Below are 25,683 nucleotides of genomic sequence, written 5' to 3' on the forward strand. Positions count from 1 at the left end.
CACACTTTGTTTATTGCCGGATGATTCACATGAAACCACAAGATACTTAAAGTCAAGTAGCTAATCCCATAGTTCACTTATTATTTCCATAAATCCAAACACTTTGAAACCTACTCTTGGTTCCATACTATTGAAATATCTTAGTTACAAATAAGACTAAATAGAGACTAAGACTACATAAACTCTTATTCTTGTGACTGAAAACTTGTTGGACCCCAAAAGCCTCTGGATATCAAGTCATGTTATCAATAACTCACAAATTTCTGATTTTGTCTGCACCTTAGAACACTGGACCTCCAGCATCCTGCAAAGTCTCAAGTGTCTCTTGAAATCCCTAAGGGGATGCTTTGCAAGCCAGTCTCTTTCATAGGACCAACCCACACCATTCTTTCCCTAGCACTCTGACTTTGTCTATTCTCTCTGCCCTTAGAATCACTTTCAGTGACCTTCATCTTGTCATGTCTTACTACTTCAATTTGACAATAATGTCACAAAGACTATAACCTAATCCTCTCAAAGTCTTCACTTCTCAAGGTGCCATAGTCCTTCTGTGTTGTATATAGAAATGGTAGAAAATGACCTCTAACTTTATCCTCTGCTGCCATTGCCACTTGGGCCCTAAGACAGCACAAGTCCTTTCCAGAGTTTTACTAATTTTCTCATGAAAATGTTGTCTGCATCTTCAGGTCCTTAGAATCTCCAAACCAATTCAAATTTCCAATAAAGTATAGGTGCCATGCGATACTCTGAGTCTTTATGTCTTCCTCATCATCGATTATGTCTCAGAAAACAAAACAAAACAACCTCCTGTTTCTTTCTTTAGCAACATTCAACATTCCTCAGTATATTTTCAAGCATAGGGATAACAGTGGAGGGTAGTAGGAAGTGGGTGAAAGAAGGGTGTTTGGACCACGCATCTCATCCTGGTTCCTCTAATTAATAAAAGGAAAGCAGAAATTGTCAAGAATTCAATGAGGTAGCATTCAATAATCTATTACCAAAATATCAAAACTAAATAGTAGGAAATAAATTACTATAAACCAAGGTTTAATCTGATGTTATTTATAAGTATTGAAATCAGGATTATAAAATAATTTACATAGTAATAGCTACCATTTATTGTTCACTGCACGCTAAACACTGTCTTAGGTATTATAAGCATACTATCATATTCAATTCTGAAGGTAACAAATTATGATATTCTCTGTCTTATTTTTTCCAGATAAGGAAATTAAAGCTCAAAGTAATCTCACTAATGAAGTAAGCAAGGATTCTAACCTGAGACTCTTACTCTTAAACATACACTGTTAACCAGAACTACCTCTGGAACCTGATATATTTCACTCCCCCTAATAGTCACTGGCTATATTGACATTTATTAGTACTATTTTAAAGCTTATATGAAGCACTTCTGCCCCTCCCACCCAACAAAACCATCACTAAAAGATCATGTTTGTGAAGCATTTTCTTACTAGGATAGTAAAATAAATAATCCTTAATATTCTTTTACATTTAACTTGGTTTCTTTGCTTGTATTAAGAGCTTTAGAGTATTCTTCAAGAAAAAAAAATGGACCATATTAAATAATACTGTGCAACTTCTGCCTTGAAATTATTAATTTTATGAGCAATCACATACAATTTGAGATCTTTCTGATACCAGGAAGTACCTTTTTTTTTTTTCTTCAGAATTAGCAATAAAGTATGTAACATGAGTTGGAAGATGATGTAGTAAGTATCTTTTGGATAAGCCATACATGTGTGACCAGTTGACAGTTTAGGAGAATTAATCATAGAAGATACTTTTAGCTCAGTATTTTATCTTGACGTTAATTATACACCCAGTAAGTACCCATGTTTTTGCACACAATTCTAGTGAAACACAGACTGTTGAAACAATTCAAAACAGAACACTGTCAGCCAAAACACTTAACTCAATGCCATTCACAGCAATTAAAGTTAGAAGGACCTAATGGTTTCATTAATAATAATAACCATAATAGTAACAAAAGCTGTTACTTGATGAGAACCAATTATATGCAGTTTTTGTTTGTTATTTTGTTTAAATATCATCATTTCACAATATAAACAAGATCAGTTAGGTCCAAAAACCTTTAATTTATAGATGAGGACACTCAGGACCAGGGAAGTGAAATGTCTTGACCACATTAGCACAGCTGCTCAGAGGCAAAGAACAGACTAGAAACATGTCCCCTAACCCAAATTCCTATTTGTTACCCTATGCTGTCTCAGGAAAATCATCCTGATTATGCAAAACCCTGGGAACTGAGCTAACAGCATTTTCAAGATGAAATGTGAACAACTAATTATATACACAAATGGTCATGTGTTCTTTATTACTGAGATTTCAGTTAAAAATTAGCATTTTTAGAAAATATATATTTCCATATGGGTTTAGGCAGATTTAAAAACCAAATGACTTAAATGAGTTACATTTAATGAACAGAATCTCTGCTTAGTCTTTTGTCCATTCCACCGATGTTTGAAGTCAGCTTGATGCCCCTGGTAAGAGTCTGGTTTTACCTTCTGTGAAGAATATATTTTATCACAATCCTTTTTCAATATAAAAACTCACTGCCTAATGAGTTTCTTAAGGCCCTGGTGCTAAATATGTTGCCACATAAAGAGAGAAAAATACAATAAAATGGCCATTGAGAGACCTGGAAAAGACACAGTGGCCACAAAGTCTCTATGCACATGTGTGTGTTAATTGAGTAGCATTTTCATCATGTCAGGATATGGAGAGCAGTTTCAGAAACTTGACAGGTCAAATTTTTTTCAACAGAGATATCAATCGCGCTACTTATTTGAACAGTTTGCATTAAAATTGCATGAGAGATCTTGAGGCAACAACTATCCTCAAGTTTACAGTACCTCAGCACATTATGTGACCCCAGTTAGAAAATAACTTGACAAATTCAATGGACACTAGAGTGGTTATGAACCCCAAAGTTCAGATTTAACAGAATGTGAATGGGGGCATCGTGAAATGGTTTTATCAAATCTAACAATATCCTAGAATAAATATCAGAGAATGCTTAGTGTCATGTTGACAATATAGAGACCATCCAGAAGAAGATGGAGAAAAATTAAGTTTTGTGAAAAATGGAGTGTTGCTTATAGATAACTTCTAAACGGCATGATTAGGTGGTTTGTAGTCATCGTATAGAATAGTCAATATAAGTATATTGAAGAGAAGTAGGTCTTTATTTTGGTTGTGACACCAGATTACTATTTTCTTTCTTTTAACCAATCTTTTTATTCGCCTGCTTCTCTGTTTTTCATTTAAAAACTGTAGGGGTTGTATCAAAAAATTGTAGGGATACTTCTGGTCCTATAGAACAATAAAGCTAATGTATTAGAATAGTGAAAATAGGGCATTTTAAAGCTCTATGGCCAGAAATGGCACCAAAGACTTCCAAGTTATAGAAAGAATAGAAATTACAATTCACATTATGATAGATAGGACTTATCAGAGAAAACGTGGATATTCCTTGATTCACTAATAAAATTATGCAAAGATAAATTTGATCTTCAAAGACAGGAATAGACAATAATAATAAAATGTAATAGAAGAATTTTCTCTGGCTACAGATATATAGACCTTTCCAAACCAGGCATTACAAAATGTAAACCCAAAAGATAGTCTGTGATTTTAATTTAATATATCTTGTGAGGGGTTCCTGGGTGGCTCAGTTGGTTATTTGTATATAATTTTCCACCAGATATTCTATCAAATGTCATGTAGCATCTGAGATGTTATAGAAGAATTCAATATTATTTCTCCTTTGCAAAGAAAACACAAGACTTAATAGGATAATGTTGAGAAATATTTTTTAAGTGTTTATTTATTTTGAGAGAAAGAAAGAGAAAGTGTCCCCTGTTAGCGCGGAGCCTGACATAGGGCTGGATCTCACGACCTGAGCCGAAATCAAGAGTTGGATGTTTAACTGACTGAGCCACCCAGGCGCTTCATGTTGAGGACTATTTTTATGACCTGGCAATAATCATAAATTCTAAAGTCTGCTATGATTCAGAAAATTGATGCTTATGATGGGAAAATTAATTCTAAAGTATGTTGTGATTTTATGTGTATATGTGTATTAGTGCTCCCAGTGGTGTGGCAGCCTGTGTCAGGGCACTGTTTTCTGGATCATTTATTGCATGGCCAAAGAGGTTGGGAAAAATGGAGAGTAAATAAGGACTAATAAACTTCTGGAAATAAGTAACTAAGATTAACACACTCTATAAAGTGGAATCCCCAAATGATTTGAAGTTGGAATTTGTTACCAACTATATAGTAAATGTGAAAAACAACTTTACTCTATTTGTGTGATAATAAAAAAATAATAAATTCAGCACGGCATTTTTTTTTCTTATCAGGAGGGACTCTCCTGCTGAAAGCCTCATTTAGCAATAGCCAAATTGGTTTTTAAAATGTGGAGCTGACCAATGAGGTAATTTTTTATAATTGGAATTGATAGTTATTGGTTACTTAAATTTCTGTTACTCTTTCAGGTCATGTAGACAAAACATTTGACAGAAATGTTGAATTTTCTCCTGGAGGTTTTGGTGTCATGTAAAACAGTTTAAAACAATAAAAATGGGTCTAAAGGCTGGTTGGAGTTAACTAATTGTCGCCAGGTCTATTTGCCAGGCTTATGAATCACAGCTTTAGTTTCCTTTAAATCCAGAGCCTGTTTCTAACAGTCTGTTTCTCATGGCAGGCAAACTTTAGATTCAGCATATTAAAAGGTACAATGATTTGTGTGGGTTTCCCTTTGTCTTATATCTACAGCAGTTTGAGAGAGCAAAGAACTTTTAGCCACAGCAGGAATTTCCTGTAAAATACAATAAATAACTGTACTTTCCTCATATGCCACATCCTTTTTTAATTCCTAGGTCCTAGGCATTTTCCCACTACTTTAGGTAGAAATTTGCTCACTTTTACAGGAAGCGATACATGTAAATGTTTTTCATTTTTTAAATAATTAGCAAACATATAAAGATGTATCATTAAATATAACATTAGCAGGACTTATACATTAATGGAACAAGCCACAAAATGTGGAGGACTTGCCCATCTGGCATTTATAAGTATACTGTGACTGATGGAGTAACATAAACAGAAAATGAGATAACCTCAGAAATATATAAATATGGACAGTTTAGGAAGCACTGGCTAAGAGCTAGCTCATTTATAACCTTGATAGGTATAAATGAAGTGGCCTAATCTGATTGATAATTTTACTTTGTCACATTCAAGCTAGGGTTTGCACATTTCAGGAAGAGGAAAAGATTTTGTCAAAATTGATATATTCCATAAAAAGATAACTAATTTGCTTTGAAAGGAAGTTTAAGAAAGGCCTGGGAGATAGGATGGAAGACAAATGAAACAATAATAAAATAGCTTAGTGAAACAAACAAGGTTTTTGGTTGTCAGGGCAGGGAGATGCTTTCTTTTTTTTAACATGGGGTTTTCCTACATAGGGGAAATCCACACCCCATCCACTATTAGAATTCATCTGAAGTCTGATGGACTCTGGTTGCGATTTGGCCTGAAGGGCCTGATTCTTAATCATAAGTATGGGACTATCCCACTGAACAAGATTCGAATATCATAAAAATTCCTTCAATACAGGACTCTCTGTTCAACTGATTGCTGAGTCAATGCATCTTGGTAAAAGATTATGGAGTTTTCCTGCATCTAATGGCACCCTCTTATGTTTTTGCAAATGTATCATTATCAAAAATAATAAAAGTAAGCTATTTGTTAATGATCATAAATTGCAAATATAAATTATTACACAGAGAATTATAAGCCCCAGTTGTAAAGGAACTTTCTTAACCTCCTTATAATTTATTGTCCTTAACAACAAAAGAGAAACCTTTTTGGTATGTTTCAATGCATTGCTTACAGAGCCTTATATTTATTTGCTTACTAGCAGCACCAACAGCTCATTTCTGTGTGATCTATAGTATCTAGTCACATTACCCCAGATTCAGTTAATCTTGTTGTAATTAAGCCAGAAAGAAAGAGAAAACTGATCATTGAGTGAGCAGGTGACATTTTAAGAACCATGGTGTTTTTCCTTTTCCTTTGACATGTTTGCATGGCTACTATGCAAACCTCTCCTAATCTTTTCATAGGAACATTTTCAATGAAGTCTTCCCTGCTCAAAATCCTCTATGCAACAAAATACATACCTTGGTGAAATTTCCTGGGGCACCTGGGTGTCTCAGTGTGTTGAATAACTGACTTGATTTTGGCTCAAGTTCTGATCCCAGGGTCATGAGATCAAGCCCTACATTGGGTGGGGACAGCTGCTTAAGATTCTCTCTCCCTCTCCCTCTGCCCCTCTCCCCCTTCACACTCTTTCTCTCTAAAATAAAAACTAAAATTCCTGTCCAAATGACTGTCAATGAATGTTTTTAAAAATCCTACATGATTGCATTACCATTACAATTTTTTTTTTTAGAAATAATGACGATGTAGATATTATAGTAACTAACACTTTTTAAATGTTTACTAAATTCCAAGTACTAAATACCTCTCTCTCTACTTGTATCTATATATTTATATACACAGAAACCACTAAGTCTGGATACATAAATTATACATAATAAATTATTTTCTCATTTATATTATAATAGTTAAAAAAGTAATATTTAGGTTTTCAGACTTTATGATCACATTATTAAAAACATGTATAGTAGGTATTATGTTTTTCTTAGGTTTACCTGTGAGGAAACTGAGGTACAAGTAGGTTTATTAATTTTACCAAGTGATTAAAAAGTGGTTGACTCAGGATTTGAACCAGGTAGTTTGGCTCTAGAGTTGATACTCTAGATCAAATCATAGTAAATGTATTATAAATGTTGACACATGATTTTTAAACAAAAAAAGTAAAACTTTATTATAAATACATCAATTAATGAGATGAAGAGAGGGGGGAGTTCATTTTGAAGGAGGCTTGGCAAAACCAATGTCTGCATTGTGCTTATCCTCATTTGTGGCCTACGGGATTGTTACACTTTGCAGAAATGCTTTGTAGTAAGACTCAGACAGGTGAAAGAATGCATGTGTGTGTAAAGAAGTAAGACTATAAGAAAGGAGAGGTAAAAATGAAGAACTGGCCTAAAGCTTGGACGTTCGGAATTTTGTAATGACAAGGGTTAGGATGGGGTTCAAATGAAGGTTAAAGATCTAGAATTGATTTCTGTAAAACAAGCTATTTCTGCCTACCCCTTAGGGGTATCCATACCCCAGTTTGTAGATCACTAGTCTAAAGTGATATGTCTAATATGTAAGACATATTAAATGATGAAATGCAATTCTACTGTAAATAAAACTATATTGTGCTTGAGAACCATTATGCTGGGTACTGTGGTCAGAAAAATGATTAAGACTTAAACTGTAATTTAATGTAAAGCAAACGTGAAAAGGAACAAATGATAAGGAAACGATTTTTTAAAATTTATCGTATTTATACTGCATATAGCATGATTCCTATACATTTCAACAACTTATTTTTTATCTATTAAATTAAATATTAGTAAGTATGAAAATTATCATAACATATTAAATAATGATTATTCTAGCACTGTCATCAGAAATCCTCTTAGGAAAATAACTGTGTTTTTTTTTTAATATATAAAATACATTAAAAATGACACTGGGGTGCCTGGCTGTCTCAGTCAGTGGAGCATGCAACTCTTAATCTCAGGGTTGTGAGTTTGAGCCCCATAATGGGTGTAGAGATTCTTTATAAAATAAATAAAATCTTAAATAAATAATAGTAAAAATAACAGTTGGAGTAGAGCAGGCACATGGCTATGAATGTTAGCAGGTGCTCAAATAAGAAGAAATCTCCTTTTCACCAATCTGGATTAGAAAATGTAGTATTGATGGGATGCCTGGGTGGCTCAGTGGGTTGAGCGTCCGACTTCGGGTCAGGTCATGATCTCACAGCTCATGAGTTCAAGCCCTGCATCGGGCTGTGTGCTGACAGCTTGGAGCCTGGAGCCTGCTTCGGATTCTGTGTCTCCCTCTCTCTGTACCCCTCCCCCACGCGTGTTCTGTCTCTATCTCTCTCAAAAATAAATAAACATTAAAAAAAATTAAAAAAAAAGAAAATGTAGTATTGTACCTCCTGGAAAGGAATCAGGCAAACGAGTGATGAACAGAAGGAATAAAGGCAGAGTGGATCCAAAAAGATGGAGAGAGGCAGGAAGTAGATATGATATTGAGAGGACAAGTGACATTTTAAAAATGGTGATGTCTACCATTTGATTTGAAGTGATTTGAAGTTTTCATTGCTAGCATAGCAACCTCTCCTGAATTTTTCATTATGAAAATCTGCAATGAAGTTTACTATGTTCTAAAGCAATTTATATGAACACAATTTTTTATGGAGATCAAAGGGCTATTTCAGGGACCAATACAAAATAGAACAATTTTAGGCACTAAAAGACAGTTTGGTTAAAAGTGAATTAGCAAGGAGTTTTCAGAAAAGCATATTCATAAAGGACACCAAGGCACTTGATCCATAATAACACTGAATTTTGAGATGGGTGTTAGATTCATTCTCAATTTTGCATGTGATAACATAAATGACAAGTATATATATAGCAAAGGTTCCTCATCAGTTGGGCTGAATTCATTTTGTTGAGGGGCACCTGAGCGGCTCAGTCATTAAGTGTCTGACTACGGCTCAGGTCACGATCTCACAGTTCATGGGTTCATGCCCCAACTTGGACTCTGCTGACAGCTCAGAGCCTGGAGCCTTTTTCAGATTCTGTGTCTTCCTCTCTCTCTCTCCCTCCCCCCCACACACTCTGTCTGTGTCTCTCAAAAAAAATAAATAAACATTAAAAAAATTTAATTCATTTTGTTGAATTCGTAATTTTTATTTGAATCATTTTTCTTGGAAACATGGCTCCGTAAGTACATAGCAAGATGAGAACTGGTATTTTGGGGAACATACTGTCTATTAGAAATTACATCTTTTGATTCTTTAAAAAATTACATTTAAAAATATATTTTGTATGTCTTAATACCTATTTTTATAATAGATCCTTAATCATATCTCTTAGAAAAATTATCTATATTTGGTTTATCTATATTTGGCTCTGAGCAACAGGATAGTGTGCAATAAAACTTACAAAGGATGGTAAGACAGTCATGGATGGAGTTGATCTATTGAGCATAGTTCCAAAGACTGAAGATATAATTTTTCTGGAATATTTTAATACAGTTTACAAACATTGAGTTTCAGATTTACCTTAATTTACTTCCTACTGTTCTAATCAAACTGACTCACTACTGATTCTCTGAACTATTTGCTGAAAAATAAGATTTTCTTAATTTTTTTAAATGTTTATTATAATTTTTTCAATTTTTTTATTGTTTATTTATTTATTTTTGAGAGAGAGAGTGCAAGAGGGGGAGGGGCAGAGAGAGAGGGAGACACAGAATCTGAAGCAGGCTCTAGGCTCTGAGCTGTCAGCACAGAGCCCAATGCCATACTCCAACTCACGGACTGTGAGATCATGACCTGAGCAGGTCAGACACTTAACCGACTGAGCCACCCTGGCACCCTAAATAGACGTTTGTTTTAATAGATGCAAAACTAAAATGTATGAAGATGTTTAATTGTTTCCCAAATAATCTATAAATCAAGGTAATGAGTATACAATCAAGGTAATGAATAATTCTGAAGTTTAACTGAACAAGTAACAAGACAAATGGACCTTTGAATCCAAAATAATTTTACTAGAATTTAGTAAATATAACAATGTAGTTAAGTTTCAAATCAGTAATAGAAAAGATTAACTATTTAATACAAAGTGTTGGTACAACTGTCCATCAATTTGGAGGAAAAAATTATATCTGAGATTCAGTGCTAGTTAGATTAAGATTTCAATGTGAAAGTGGACTATTAAAGTGTTAGAAATTTAAAAGTTAATATTGTTGCTATGTTGGAGGCATAAAGAATTTTTAGGAAGATTATTAAATTTTAATGATAACCGGAAACAGATCCTTCTATTTCCTGAATTCAATCTAGCCAGAGATATTCTCCTTATTTTTTTCTCGTTCCCACCTCTTAACCATCTGTCATATTTCAGAGTATAATCAATGATTATCTAAATAAAGCAGGGCAAAAATATTCAAAGTTAGAAATGAGCTATTACAAATCACTTTATTTGTTACCAATAACTTCAGATAGTATTCTATCTCCAGTTCCTATCTTTAATTCAGAATAATTAGGGTCAGAGGTTCCAAAATCTCAGAGCTGAATGGACCTGAGAAGTTTTATAGTGTAACCCGTTCATTTTACAGATTTGGAAGGTAGGAGTTTAGGAGACTTTTTGCCTCGTATCCCACAGCCATGGTAGATGATCTAAGACCAAGAATTTTCAAAGTCTCACTTCTGTGCTGCTTTCATGAGGTTAAAATTAAATCATATATGAGTCAAACTAATATGATGGCAAACCGCAATTCTGATTCTCTGTTATATTTTTTAATCTCCCCAGAGACAATTATTCAGCCTCTTTCTTGCAGGAATTTAAACACACATTCACCGGGGCGCCTGGGTGGCTCAGTCAGTTAAGCGGCCGACTTCGGCTCAGGTCATGATCTCGCGGTCCGTGAGTTCGAGCCCCGCGTCGGGCTCTGTGCTGAGAGCTCAGAGCCTGGAGCCTGTTTCAGATTCTGTGTCTCGCTCTCTCTGACCCTCCCCCGTTTGTGCTCTGTCTCTCTCTGTCTCAAAAATAAATAAACATTAAAAAAAAATTAAAAAAAAATAATAAACACACATTCACCTTGAACTGTACTTGTTGGAAATAAAATTTTAAAAACTACAAAAGAGGCAATTGACTGCTCACAAAGAATCTTACCAATACTCTGCAAGTCAGAGATCAATCTAATGAACAGAAAACAGTTTATATTTGTACCTTTCATTTTCAAGCCATTTCCAATCTATCTCCTTCACACTATCCAATACATGTTAAAATTTATAAGTTGGAAAGACAGAAAAATATTGTGTAATACTTTTAATTTTCACAAGAAGATGACTAGTACACACAGATGGTAGAGGTCAAGATCAGCTCTTGCCTAGTTAAGTGAATTTTCTTCCATTTTGTGCTCTTTCCTATATGTCTTCATAATTGGGGCTTATAAAAATTGATCTGGCTCCACCTCACATAAAAAAGTTCAGGGAGAAAAATCCAGCTGTCAGATGTAAGTAGGCATTTTGAACATTCAAGCCTTGTTTTAAGGAACAGTGAGTCATATAAAATGTAATGTGCAGAGGAAGCTGACACATAAAAGGACAGAACAACAATGATGAGTTCCCAAAGACATGCTGTGGGAAAAAGAATAATTATAGAGAGTCTATTTTTGGGTCCAGCAGAATTACTTCGGAATTTAAAAATCAGAAGAAGGAATTATGTCACTTAGCTTTGAATTCAAGATAAAATTATTTAGAAGCCTTTTTCATTAATGTTCTTATAGTTTATCAGGATGAAACATGATTAATTGTTAAATACTTTGCAGTCTAAAAATAAGTTAGGACAGGAAAACCACTTTAATTTTGTCAGGAAGAGGGTTGTGAGGTGTAATAATAATTGCATAATAACAGTTCCATGTTATCTGACATGGAACTATAATGCTAAATATAAATAAGAAGACAAGTCCATCTATACCAGTAATCTTTCTGGAAGCACCAATGCCCCCTGAAACTTGTAATTAATGCCCAGGATTGAAATGGAAACTATTTGACCAGGGACTTCAAAAAAATAGTCTCTAGAACAACTTAAATCTTTAAAACAGCTTACACCACTTCCCCATTTTCCTGTTCCCTTATTTATAAATGATATCTTCTTATGTTCCAATTACAGGAAAGTTTTACAATCATTTATAGGAATCTAACAGTGACTATGTGAATCACAAAAGAGCGAACTTTACAGGCCAAAGTTAGTTCAAATGAGCAACCTAGCTCTATTATTTTATAACGTTAAACATAACTTGTTTTCTATTGTATATATAGAAACATATATATATGTATAGTTATAATATTAAAAGCTTAGCTGCAGACATTATGTGTGTGTGTATGTGTGTCTTTGTGTGTGATGTTTGTGGCAAATACTACCAGATTATTAATATTACTATATCTGCTGGACCCATTCAAATTAATTTAACATCCCTAGTTCTCTGGTCAAGGAAATAAGAACTTCAGGGCTAAATCCATACCTGATGATCCTGAGGAAATGACTTTATAAGTTTGACAGATGTCCATAAGTCTATCCTTACCAGTATTTTGTTAGACTACCTTTCAAAGTTTTCTTTTATTCAGAAGTTATTTGACATTAAGAATCATTCTGTGAAATATTTCTTACTATTATTAACATGTTCATATTATTCTCAACTCCACTGGAAATCCAACATGTTACTTTCATTAGGGGCTGAATGTTCTTTTGGAGTGTATGCAATACCTGAAGGTAGGGCCATCCAAAGATTTGACAGGTGGCATCACAAGTGGTTGATGTGTCATCGTAGAACCCTGGATGACAAGAGAACATTCCTGTGAATTTGTTAATATTATTAGTGAATAATGGGATTTTAGAGATTTTAACTTAAAGTTATATACTAGTGTGCTTCTTTTGTTAAAATCGTAAACCTTGTATTTCAAATGTTGAACTTTAATGGGAAGTTGGGAGGAGATGTATCAGGCACATTTAGGCTGCCAGGTTGCCACCATGTTAACCAAGAAGTAATCAAGAACTTTGTTCTTGGCACCTTATTTTTTAAGAATGGAGATTCTAAGAGGCACAAACATGGAGGATGGTCCCTGTTGTTCAAGATCGTAGCAGTATGAAGAGGTGGATGCTCTGGAATGTTCAGGAGAAAGGTTGTTCCCAGAAGACAGGATGACTCGATGAATGGTTCTGAGGACGGAATGACATAGCTGTTTCAAAGTATAAAAAGTAGGCCCATGTGATCGAAGTGGAATGAATGAGGGGCAAAGAGTGTCATAGACCTTGTCAAAGAGGGAGGCAGAGGCTAGATCATGACAGTACAACATTTAACTTTCTTTAAACATAGGACATTACCAACAAGTAAGATTCATCCACTGCTAAACAAAGAATGTATATGAATGGAGTTTGCATGCATCTTTCCAGACTCAAACTAATGTTGAAGGCAAGATATAGCTATAATCGAGTTTATCCTGCTTTGCATTTGCATGGTATTTAGACTTAATAGAACTTCAAAGATGTCAAATTTGTGTTTGCAAATTATGTACCTCCAATGGTTCATATTGTGATTTGAGGGACTTTGAACTTAAGTTTATGGATCATCAATGTGTTGCTACTTTTTAAAAATTTTTTAATTTTTTTTAGTTTAGAGAGAGAGAGAGGAAGCACATGAGAGGGGGAGAGGGGCAGAGGAGGGGAGAGACAGAGAGAGAAAGTGAGAGAGAAAGGGAGAGAGAGAAAATCTCAAGCAGGCTCCATGCTCAGCGTGGAGCCCTACATGGGGTTCCAATGCAGGATTCTGGGATCATGTCCTGAGCTGAAATCAAGAGTCAGATGCTCAACCAACTGAGCCACCCAGACATCCCTATTTGTTGCTACTTCTAAGGATAATCTTTGAATTATTGCCAAGGATTTCTATGAAGTCATAGGGATTTTTACATGAAAAGTCAAAAGTACTAAGAAAGCTATGTTAAAAGCAATCTCTGCAATCAAATCTTTCATGACTCAAAAAACGTTTTTGTATTACTTTGTAAATGTTTACATCTTCACATATTTTAATAATTTATTATATATTATTATAAGGTGTGTAGTATATGTTACAATTAGGATCATGATCTGGTCTGATTAAGGAGATGTGTATTTTTACACCAACAAACATTGCACATTTTTAGAATCTGGAGTTTCTACAAGCTATTTTGGAAAAAATAGAAACTCTTGTCAGTCTCAGGCTTTACTGGCATATCTATGGAATTCAGAAGGTTCAAAGTTGAAGTTTACTTTGAGAATTTTCCCAACTTGCTATAAAGTAGCACATGAAATAGAAAGGACTACTGTTTTTTTTTCTGCATGGTTCTAAAAATTTTATTTTTCATTCCAGCTGAAAATGCTATGAAAGAATCTTTTCACCCTTTGGTGATTTGGGGTGAGTAAAAGGACAAATATGTCAGTAGTCACTTCTGGCTATCAGAAAATTTATTGATGTGGTAATTTTGATTAGTAAATGTGTTGTACTTATTAATAATAAATGTCAGCATAGTCTTACTTCCACTTTCCTCTGCATAATATCCATATCTGTAGTACCAAAGATTAATTAATATCCAAGAAGAAAAGATACAAAGAGGGCACTTGAGTGGCTCAGTTGGTTGAGTGTCCGACTTCAGCTTAGGTCACGATCTCACAGTTGGGTTCATGGGTTCGAGCCCCACGTCAGGCTCCATGCTGACAGCTCAGAGCCTGGAGCCTGCTTCAGATGTTGTGTCTCCCTCTTTCTGTGCCCCTCCCCCACTCACACTCTGTCTCTCTCCCTCTATCTCTCGAGAATAAATAAACATATTTTTTTTTAAAAAGGAAGAAAATGAAATCAAAATCAACTAAACCCTGAAAACACAGAAAAGAAATATAGCAAATAAGGATAATAGATAAACCCTCTTTATATAATGCCAGGATGAAACACAACAATTGAGCTAAAAAAATGCAAGCCTAAGTATGTTTTTTAAGAGGAAATTAGAACAGGGGAGAAATATATTGGTTAAATTCAGCTGATGGGCATAAAAGGGTAATCATCTCCAAAATGAAGGATTACGTGAAAGACAAAAATTCCAATGCCTTCTATAATGTTTTTATGTGTAAAAAATAATTTTACCACAGTAGAAAGAGAGACACTAATTCTTTCAAGATATGGTAGCTCCATAAATGATTTTAACTATTCAAAAGATTATAAAAAGCATACAGCACATGTCATTATACATTTGTCCAAAGTCGTGGAATGTTAAACACCAAGAGTGTGCCCTAATGTAAAGTATGGATTTGGGGTGATCATGAAGTGTCAACTGTAGGGTCATCAACTGTAACAAGTATACTATGGTGCAGTATGTTGATAGGGAGGGTGTGCATGAGTGGGGACAGGGGGTGTGGGTAATCTTTGTTCCTTCCATTAAGTTTTGTTGTGAACCTAAAACTGCTTTTAAAAAATAAAATCTACTAAAGAAAAAGTGCACATGCATCTGAATGGAATTACTCATTTTCTTCCTCTATTTTTAAAAGAGATTTTGATATATATTTTGATGGGGGTTTTTGAATAAAGGAAATGGGGAGTTAGATATAATTCTGCACATTATCAGTCTGTGTTCTTGTTCATGGTGAAAAATATTATTCATACATTCCCAGTTTTAAAAGTTATAAAACACTTTTTCCTTTCCCTGGACCAGCCAACCCAAAATAGTCCTTCTCTTAAATAATTATAAGCAAAAGTGGCTTAACCATAATTCTGCAACATCAAGTCACTGCTACCCAATTAAAAACAAATGTTTCTGAGAAAAATTTTAATTCTTTTTACATACAAATTTGCTGTGATTCATAATCAGGACAATGCAAATTAAAACCACAATGAGATACTAAGTTACTCCCACCAGACTGGCAACCATTTAAAATCTTGACAGTAATACAAAGTGTTGGAAAGGATGTGGTGCAGTGGAAACTTCGTACACTGTTGATGAGAGTATAAATTGGTACAAGCAATTTGAATTGCTAAATTCCTGAAAGCCCCACTTGTAAGTTATAATCCCTGAAGAAACTCAGACACATGTGTACCAGGAGATTCGTAAAAAATATGTTCATTTCTTTATTGTTTACAATAGTAAAATGGTTGGAAGCAATCCAAATGTCTCAGCAGGAGAAAAGGGACATACATTGTGGTACATTCATACAGTAGAACACTGCAACCGTGAAAAGAAAGAACCACAGCTACATAGATACATTAATAGGGCTGCATCTCCAAAATGCTGAATGAAAGAAGCAATCTCTGAAGACTATATTCAGAGTGATTCCACTTTCATAAAAGTAAAACAAAATAACGCATTGCTTAGAAACACATATGTATGTGGTAAAGCCATAAAGTAAAGCAAAGGAATGATTAGTACAAGTTTGGGTAATGGTTTACTGCTGGGGCTGTAAGTGTGACCTAATGGAGAGGAACATGACGGACAAGCTGGATTCCAGGTATACAGGAATTTATTGACTTAAACAACATATTTGTGCTATACATAATCAGCTATATGTATAAGTTTTTTTTAGTTATAAAACATTTTTGTAGAACAGTATGAAGAATATGATTTCTTTCTCTGTAATTATGCATTTTTTGTGGATTTACGTATCAGAATATCAAAATGCAATATATTTGGGATAGGTCAAGGCACTAGGTGGGAGAGCAGCTGTCTCACATAGTACTGATCCAATTTTTAATTTTTTTTAAGTTTATTTTACTTATTTTGTGAGTGAGAGAGACAGAGAGAGAGGACAAACAGGGTAGGGGCAGAGAGAGAGGGAGAGAGAGAGAGAGAGAGAGAGAGAGAATCCCAAGTAGGCTCTACGTCATCAGCTCAGCGGCCTATGTAGGGCTCAAACTCACGAATTGTGAGATCATGACCTGAGCCAAATCAAGAGTTGGTCGCTTAAGCTACTGAGCCACCCAGGCACCCCAGTACTAATCCAATTTGAAAGTTTACTTCCTTTTGGCAAGATATTGTTAAGATTAGACCCCCTTGGAATATTTCACAGTTAAATCATAATCAATGCACAATTTAAACACATACTTTTACAAATATGATTTAGGCATATGAATTCTATTTGATTTTAGGTTACTTTCCAGATATGGAGGAAAATAAGGAACACCAATGATGAGCATATCTTGAATTAATGTATATATGTGTGTGCATGTGTATTTATCCCCGAGTCCAATGAAAGAGGAAAGGGTCAGTAAAGTTGTATTTTGGATTATTACCTGGTTCTCAAGACCATTAAGTTAAGATGGTTCAGACAGGGAAAATATACACCTAAATCACAAAACTAATAATTAGGAAAGCCAAAATTAAAAGAGAAGGTAATATATGTGTCTTGTTATTTATGTGTAATTCATGTGAATTAATGCTTGTTATTTCATTCAGAAAGAGAATTACCTGATTTAAAACATGGGTCATGTTCATGCTTTTATTTTGTTATTATAAATTTGAACTTAATTGTGTTTTTATACCTTAATTCTCATCATATCCGGAGTTCACTAAAGAGAAAACTGTTTTCAGGACACACAGGGATCATGTAAGCATCTCTTCTCTCTATAGGCTGAGCCATCTCAGCCTGATTTGGAAGGTTTAGAATGAGCCAAGGTTATATTTTACCAAACAGTTCTGCTGCTTTAAATGTGGTATGATGGATACAGCCCAACTTCTGGGCTGCCTTTTGAGAAGGTGTCCTAGACAGACTAAGACTTGCCAGTAGGTCAGACTCTATGTACCCTTAAAGTACAGTCATTGTCTTGAGCAGTTGGGTCCAAGCTTTAGAACACAATTATCATCCAGGAGGTGGTGTTTGCTTCTTACAACTTCTCATGAACACTCCTCACCTCTTATCAGAAGGAATAACTTCTAGGCTTAACCCTCAATCCAATTTCCCAAACAAAAGGGCAGATAAAGTTTTCTTATCTTAACTGTTAGACCAAGCAGCTGAAAGGCATTTGCATACTAACTTTTCCTCCATGGCCTTGTATCCAAAGTGTCTCCACATCTCAATTTGTGCAGTTCAGTGCTGGATTTTTTATTTCCTAAACTTTCTGGCAAATAAAATGTATCTTAATGGACCAATTTATCTTCTTTTATTGCCTCTCCTTTATCCTCTCTCTTTTCCTACCTTTTTCACTCCTGGTTTTTAGATCTAATTTATTTCACTTTCAAATCCTGTCTCTCACTCCTTTTACTCAGTGAGCAATAATTACTAAGTTAATTACATTCTACAGTCATATATATATTTATCCTGTAAATGAAAATTTTTCTGAATCTTCTCTTTTTTTTCTGTTCTCCAGATTGGCCCTTCACTTCCTAACTTGTTCTCTTCATTTCTTGTTTCATCAACTTCTGGGTGAATCTCCAAACCCTTCATCTTGCCATTTACCAAAGACATTGTCACCAGACATGTAACAAAATGCAGTGTTCTGGATTTACTCCAAGGTGAGGACAGGTTAGAGGTGAGGTGAGGACAGTTAGAAAGGGGAATTCATTAAAATAGGACTAATTAGGGAACTGTTAATAACATTTGTTTTGGACAACATCATGAACTACAAAACTGATTTAAGATTCCTTTATGCTTAGGCTCACATTGTATGTCTCTGGTGTTACTATCAATCTCCTGGAATAGAGATACTTAACACAGTCAAGGTGATCTAGCAGATAGAAAAGATTAACAATTACTAAAATATATATGAATATTAAGATATATATTCAAATCCACTATGCAGTGGAGAGCAAATTATAATATTTAGTGAAACTATTTTAAATCAACAGCAACTTTTTACATCAGGCAATTAGTCAAACCTCAAAACAGCCTTTTTCATCTTAAAGGTAGCATTATTAGAAAAGGCTCTCAACAATATGTGGTGTCTGCTGAATCTAGATGAGAAAGAACAAATATTTTGGCCCTGCTTCTTTCTGAATAAGACTACTGGGGGAAAAAAAAGACTACTGGGAATATCTATTTGTCATTGTAAGGACAGATACTAGCTTCAAAACGTATGATGTATGTCTGCTCACTGTAAGAAATTAGTCATTTGCACACTCTGGTTTTTGAAAGTATTTATTTATTTATTAACAATTTATTTTTATTTTGTCTACACCCAACTTGGTCTCAAACTTATAACCCTGAGATCAAGAGCCACATTCTCTACCAACTGGGCCAGCCAGGCTGCCCTGTACTCTAATTTAGTGCAAAGTACTTGAATTTAAAATTCTGTCAGGGCTTTTATTGATATAAAGTTTATTTTTAAGTGCCTTTTCCACCTTTTCATCAAGCTCATCTAGATTAAAAATTGTCACTCTGTTGGTCTGAGCTTTATTTTATTATTATTAATTTTGTCTATTTTAAGCTACATGGGACAAAGAAGATGTGTTGCAGAATATTGGTTTGCTGTGCTATCTATAAACATACCAGAAATAAATTGAATGCTGGCTAGTCCTTAAAAAAATACAGTTTATTAAAGGGCATTGTTATCACTTATGTTTTGTAATAAAAATTTTATTATAAGTACATTATTTGATAATGACCATATCCAACAGTGTCAGGAAGTTCAAAGAGTTAAAGCATAGGAAAGGATGGTTGAAACGAGAAGCTATTTGACAATTTACTTTTATGTTTTGAGCAAGACTTCCTTTAAAATGGAGAGTTGGTTAATCCAAATAGTCTTGTTGCTTGTGGTTTAAAGTTCAGTCAGTGAGTTATTAGATAATATGTTGAAAGACAGTAAGATAACTACAACACATTTTATATACATATTTTCTCTGAATACTATGAGCATAATTTGAGAATCAGTCTTTCTCAAAGGAAAATTATCATTTTCATAGATGATATGAATATCTGGGCTCAGAAGAAAAAACCTAATTATGATATTTCTAGGTGAATGAATGACTAGCCCTCAGTTTTAAAAGAAAATAAAATTTACTATATGAATCTCAACACATGGAGAATTTACATTAGAAAAACAAGTGTTGTTATAATTTGTGAGTCGAGTCAATTCAGAAGATGTATTTTGTGAAAATCCATCATGATGCTCTCAAACAAATCATGTCTTAATTTAATGATAAATATGTATTTCACGTTATAAAATAGTCCTTTGGTTTTACATTTAGAAAGTTTCAAAAGCTATACAGTGATGAAAGGGCATTGACAGTTGGCATTCTTTTTAGAATTATCTCTAAATATTTATAAATCAACACTTAAAAGGTTGATAAATTGTAGATTTTCAAGTGCATAACTCATCACTTATCAAACGCGGTATAGTTTTTGTAAATTAAACAGAATTTCTATTTTGCAATATGTATTTTTTTAAAAGATTGATTTGCTTTTCTCTCAATTCCACTGCTGTGTTTTTTTCTCCTTCTATAGACATTTTAGTGTTATTGTCCAGAAAGGCAATAAGTAATGGAGTAAGACTTTTGTTGGGAGGCAACAGTTGGCAGGTCTGCCAGTTTCAACAAGAAATTCTGCCAAATTCAGCCATTGTTTGGCCATTTGGGGAAATGCTTCAACATTTTGTGCTAAAATACCAAGCAACCTTCTCATTTACCCTAGTTTGAGAGGTCACTCCTTGGAATTCAGTGAAACCTGAACACTAACTACGTTACAGAAAAGCATCTTTACTAATTTATTTCCCTTTACAAAGGCAGTGGAGGAATAAATATTAGGTTGACCTAAGAATAACAAAATGATAATTAGTTTCTGAGTATTTTCTCTTCGGCCATGGGATATGTTTACAACACCTTCAAAATTTCAGCTCTAGAATCTATTGGATACTGCAGACAAAATCACGTAGAGTCTCTAGTTTTCTGTGGAGACTGATACAAAGAAACATATTCATTCATTAATCATTTGTTAAGAAATTTTTAAGCACCTACTTTGTGTAGGCACTTACCTAGGTGCTTAGGATATATTAGTGGGGGAAAAAAAGCAGGAAGAAGTGCTTGTACTTGTAGAGCTTAGAGATAATGGACAGAAAATGGACAATAACACAGAAAATATGTAAATTGTAGTTGATGATTTGTTGCAATGTGATTGGTGTTCTAGGTAAAAGCTAGGACACACAAAAATAAATGACAATGAGCAAAAGGGTTATGGTCATGTAGGTGTAGCTGTGTTTAAATAGGTTAGGTTTCAGAAAAAAGTTTGTATCTGAGCAAAGGCTATAGGGAAGTTTGTATCTGGCAAAGGCCAGCAATGGATTTCTGAGAAAAGAGCATTCTATGTTCTTTAAAAGAAACCCACAGATAATTTTTAATCTTGTTTCAGATAATTTGCTTGCATTCCTTTAATTTTATGCCAGTTGATATCAGAATTTACTTCTTTAATAAGAAATAAATTTGCCTGGAGATGAAGAAAGAAGAAATACTAAAGCCTGGAATCCAGGAACTATAGGCCCACCAGTAATAAAGATTAACATTTTATTATTTATTTATTCATTTTGTTTTTATTCAGGTGCTGTAATGATGAGTATGTGATGAAGAGTAAAGGAGATATAATAAACTTAAAAAGTTACTTAGTTCATTCAAATGAGTACTCTTTCATTAATTGCTATTATAATCTTGTATCAATAAATATGATGCACAACGATCTTTGTTGTTTACTACAAATTTAATTCTAAAGAATTATTCAAGTTGGATTTGATAGGAAAGACAGAAAATCTCACATATTATATTTACAGGTTGTGTCCCTTCCATGATTATAAAACTATGCAGTTATAACTGGGAACAAAAACATAGGCCAGAATGGAGAACTATCCTTGAAGTCTACATGATTTTGAGTAATTAGGAGTGGGATGTTGTCTAAATGTAGAAATCTAATCTTTTAGATTTCTAATCTAATCTAAAAAATCTAATCTTTTTTTTTTTTTTAAAGCAGATGCTATTTCAAGACCTAAATTGTGGTTATACTTAATGAAACCCTCTGAGGACACAATGAGCTGGAATCTCCTATTTCTAAGTTCGAAACCCATTAACTCGATTTATTTAGCTTATTCAGGACTCTAGCTTCAGAAGCGCTATGTAACATGAAAAGTTTTGAACATGTAGTCCTTAATGGTAAGGATGATACAAGAAGTGATATAGTTGAGACTTTGTAACCTTAAATATGTAGTCTTTTATGACACTTGAGAATTTAGTGAATAATCAGCTTTCAGAGTTAATCTGAAGAATCACGTAATTAGTGGGTTTTTAAAGGGTGTTTGAGTTATACAATGACTCAAACATAAACTCTTTGTTAACTTTGGTGTATTTATTTTGAAGGAAGTAGGCTGGAATCTGGTTCATTAAGTATGGACATGTATTAATTTTATGAGCAAAAAGACTCAGTAAGTGTTTTCTAATAATTTTGAACTGATAACATGGAACACAGCACAGGAAATCCTTTTGGAAAATGTATAATTAAGGAAGTTAACTCATGTGAGGAATTCAATTAATAAAAATATTAAACAATATTTAGGAAAATCATTTTATGGACTTTACCCCTGTCAGTTTGTTCTAGACTTTAGCGCTTGCTCATATCTCATTTGAAGCCCTTCCTGTTCAAATTAATGAAACCAATCATGCTTCAAAGCTTTATTCTTAAGGATATCTTTCTTTAACCACATTCTTTCTCTCTTAAAAGTAAACAATTTCTGATACCCAATCATGATATCTGTAATTGATTTAGATACAAGGAAATCTTTCTGTTAAAGTATGAAAGTTCCAAATTACATTAGAAGCAGTTGAAAATAAGAGATTTCAGAATATCTTAGCCAAAGCACATACAATTGTGAGCTAAGTAGAATCCGTTAGACTGTTTTTTACTTCAGGTTTTTTTTTTTAATGTTTCATCTGTAATCCAAGGTTTCCCAAATATAATAAATATGTACAGAAAATATATGATTTATCAAGATTTGTCACTTTACAAAACATTCTAGCTCAGGCATTCAGTCCTGATCTTATGACAAGATGAAAAGTAGAGTGGTGGCCAGCAGTATAGATGAAGAGTTTATAGTTTAATCGGCACTGTTACACAGCACTGAGGTGGAGCTGATGTTGTCCAGAGCAGGGGTCCTGTCTTGCTTACCTTTAACATCTAGCATTGGGCCTGGCACGTTGTGAGTGTTTGCTAAACTGAGGATCATTCTGTTTAACCCTAGCACTCCTTAATAGCAAGAAGTCATATAACTTAAAATACAACTGTTCTCTGACAGTATTAAATTCTGATATGAACGGAAAGTTCCCCAGATAAAATATACTGCAAAGAGAACAGACTTTAATTTCATAAAAGGATGAGCAATCTTGGAAGGTCTTATGTGAACCATATAGGGGAAAAACATGCTACCGTTGTGGCAGGAGGGGGTGGAATGTAGAAAACTTATATCCTTTTAGTCTCCCTCATTTATAATATAATTGCTTTAAATATTTCTTCTACCTACATTTAGAACCAAATCAAAAAAAAAAAAAAAAAAAAAAGAACCAAATCAGATTCTACCCCCTTCCAAAAAAACAAACAAACAAAAAGCCCTGAGTAACTGGAGAATTTCTATCTTGCTCATAGTTGGATGACTTAACATTTTTAAGACATTACTAATTTTTGATTCAACTAATAAATTCATTGTAATTCCAACTATCATTCCAGCAGAAAGTTTGAAGAGTTTCCAAAATTTGAAAACCTAAATAATTTTTGGGAAAAAAGAGCAAATATGGATGAATGCCCTTAACTGCTTGCAATGTTTAATTGTATGTGTTAACTTGGCCAGGCTATGGTGGCCAGTTGTTGGATCAAAAATTAGCCTTGATGTTTCTGTAAAGTTATTTTGTAGATGTGATTGACATTTACCATCAATTGACTTTAAATAAAGGAGATTATCTAGATAATGTGTATGGGTCACATCCAATTGCTTGAAGGCTAAATAGCAAACATGAGGTTTTCTGAAGAAGAAAGAATTCTTCAAAATCTTTGTTTTTCAAGCAACTCTTGACTACTGGAGGCTAGAGAGTAACTACTGGGCATTTGGTTTAGAGGAAGGTGAGGGTTAAGCAAGTATAGATGAAGGAACATAGTGGAAGGAAATGCATACAGAAAGATGGGAAATTACCAATTGCAAATTCTACCTACTATGTACAGGCTTGTCTCATTTTATTGTGCTTCATTTTCTTGTGCTTCTCAGATATTGCATTTTTTATAAATTGATGGTTTGTGGTAACATTGCATGTACCAAGCTTATCAGTACCATTTGTCCAACAGCATTTGCTAACTTCCTGCCTCTATGTCACATTTTGGTAATTCAATATTTCAAATGTTTTCATTATTATTATTATATTGTTATGGTGATCTGGGATCAGTGTTCTTTCCTATTACCAATAGCAAGTGTTTTGTGCACCACTGACCATGCCCATACAAAATGATGAACTTAATAAGTGTGTGTATTCTCTCTGCTCCCCCTTCTCTCTCCCTTTCCATGGGCCTTCCTATTCCATGAGATATAACTATATTGAAATTAGGCCAGTTAATAATCCTACAGTGGCCTCTAGGTGTTCAAATGAAAGGAAAAGTCACAAGTCTCTCACTTTAAATCAAAAGCTAGAATTGATTAAACTTAGTCAGGAAGATATGTTGAAAGCTGAGATAGGTCAAAAGCCAGGTTTCTTGCATCAGTTAGCCAAGTTGTAGATGCAAAGGAAAAGTTCCTGAAAGAAATTAAAAGTGCTACTCCAGGGTACACACAAAGAGTGAGAAAGCTAGAGAGTCTTATTGGTGATGTGGAAAAAGTTTTAGTGGTCTGGACAGAAGATCAAACCAGCCACAACATTCCCTTAAGCCAAAGCCTAATCCAGAGCAAGATCCTAACTCTCTTCAATTGTATGATGGCTGAGAGAGGAGAAGAAGCTGAATAAGAAGTTTCAAACTAGTAGAGGTTGGTTCATGTGGTTTAAGGAAAGAAGCCATCTCTGTAATATAAAAGTGCAAGGTGAAGCAGCAACTGCTGATACAGAAACTGCATCAAATTATCTAGAAAATCTAGCTAAGATAATTAATGAAGGTGGTTACACGGAACAACAGATTATAAATGTAGACAAAACAGCCTCCTACAGGTAGATGTCATCTAGGACTTTCATAGCTAGAGAGGAAAAGTCAATGCCTGGCTTCAAAGCTTCAAAGAACAGACTGACTCTCTAGTTAAGGGCTAAGGCAACTGATGACTTGAAGTTGAAGCCAATGCTCGTTTACCATTCCAAAAAGGCTAGAGTCCTTAAGAATTATACTAAATCTACTGTGTCTGTGCTCTATAAAATAGAACAATAAAACTCGGATGATGGCACATCTGTTTACAACATCATTTACTGAATTTTTTAAACCTACTGTTGAGAACTACTACTCAGAAAAAATGATTCCTTTCTAAATGTTACTGCTCACTAACGATGCATCTGGTCACCCAAGACCTCTGATGGAGATGTACAATGAGATTAATATTGTTCTCATGCCTGCTAAGACAGCATCTATTCTGCAGCCCATGGATGAAGGAGTATTTTCAAGTCTCATTATTTAAGAAATACATTCCCTAAAGCTACAGCTGCCGTGGATAGTGATTCCTCTGATGGATCTAGGCAAAGCAAACCAAAACCTTCTGGAAAGGATTCACCATTCTAGATGTCATTAAGAGCATTCATGATTCATGGGAAGAGGTCAAAATATCAACATTCACAGGAGTTTGGGAGAAGTTGATTCCAACCCTCAAGGATGACTTTGAGGGAGTCAAGACTTCAGTGGAGGAGTGACTGCAGATGTAGTAGAAATAGCAAGAGGATTAGAAGTAGAGACTGAGGATGTGATGGAATTGCTCTAATCTTATAAAACTTTAACAGAT

The 25,683-nt window shown here is 34.3% G+C and overlaps 1 protein-coding gene across 1 annotated transcript in view; it reads right to left on the reverse strand.

Moving 5' to 3' along the window:
• The window catches only part of CALCRL (calcitonin receptor like receptor), a 103,345-nt gene that overhangs the window by 70,720 nt on the left and 6,942 nt on the right, over positions 1–25,683 (reverse strand). The window contains exon 2 of the mRNA XM_007094656.3: positions 12,516–12,583. The gene's annotated coding sequence lies outside the window, so the exon portion shown is untranslated. The remainder of the gene's footprint in view (positions 1–12,515; positions 12,584–25,683) is intronic.

Source organism: Panthera tigris, chromosome C1, assembly GCF_018350195.1.
Source record: "Panthera tigris isolate Pti1 chromosome C1, P.tigris_Pti1_mat1.1, whole genome shotgun sequence".
In the NCBI taxonomy this organism is placed as follows: domain Eukaryota; kingdom Metazoa; phylum Chordata; class Mammalia; order Carnivora; family Felidae; genus Panthera; species Panthera tigris.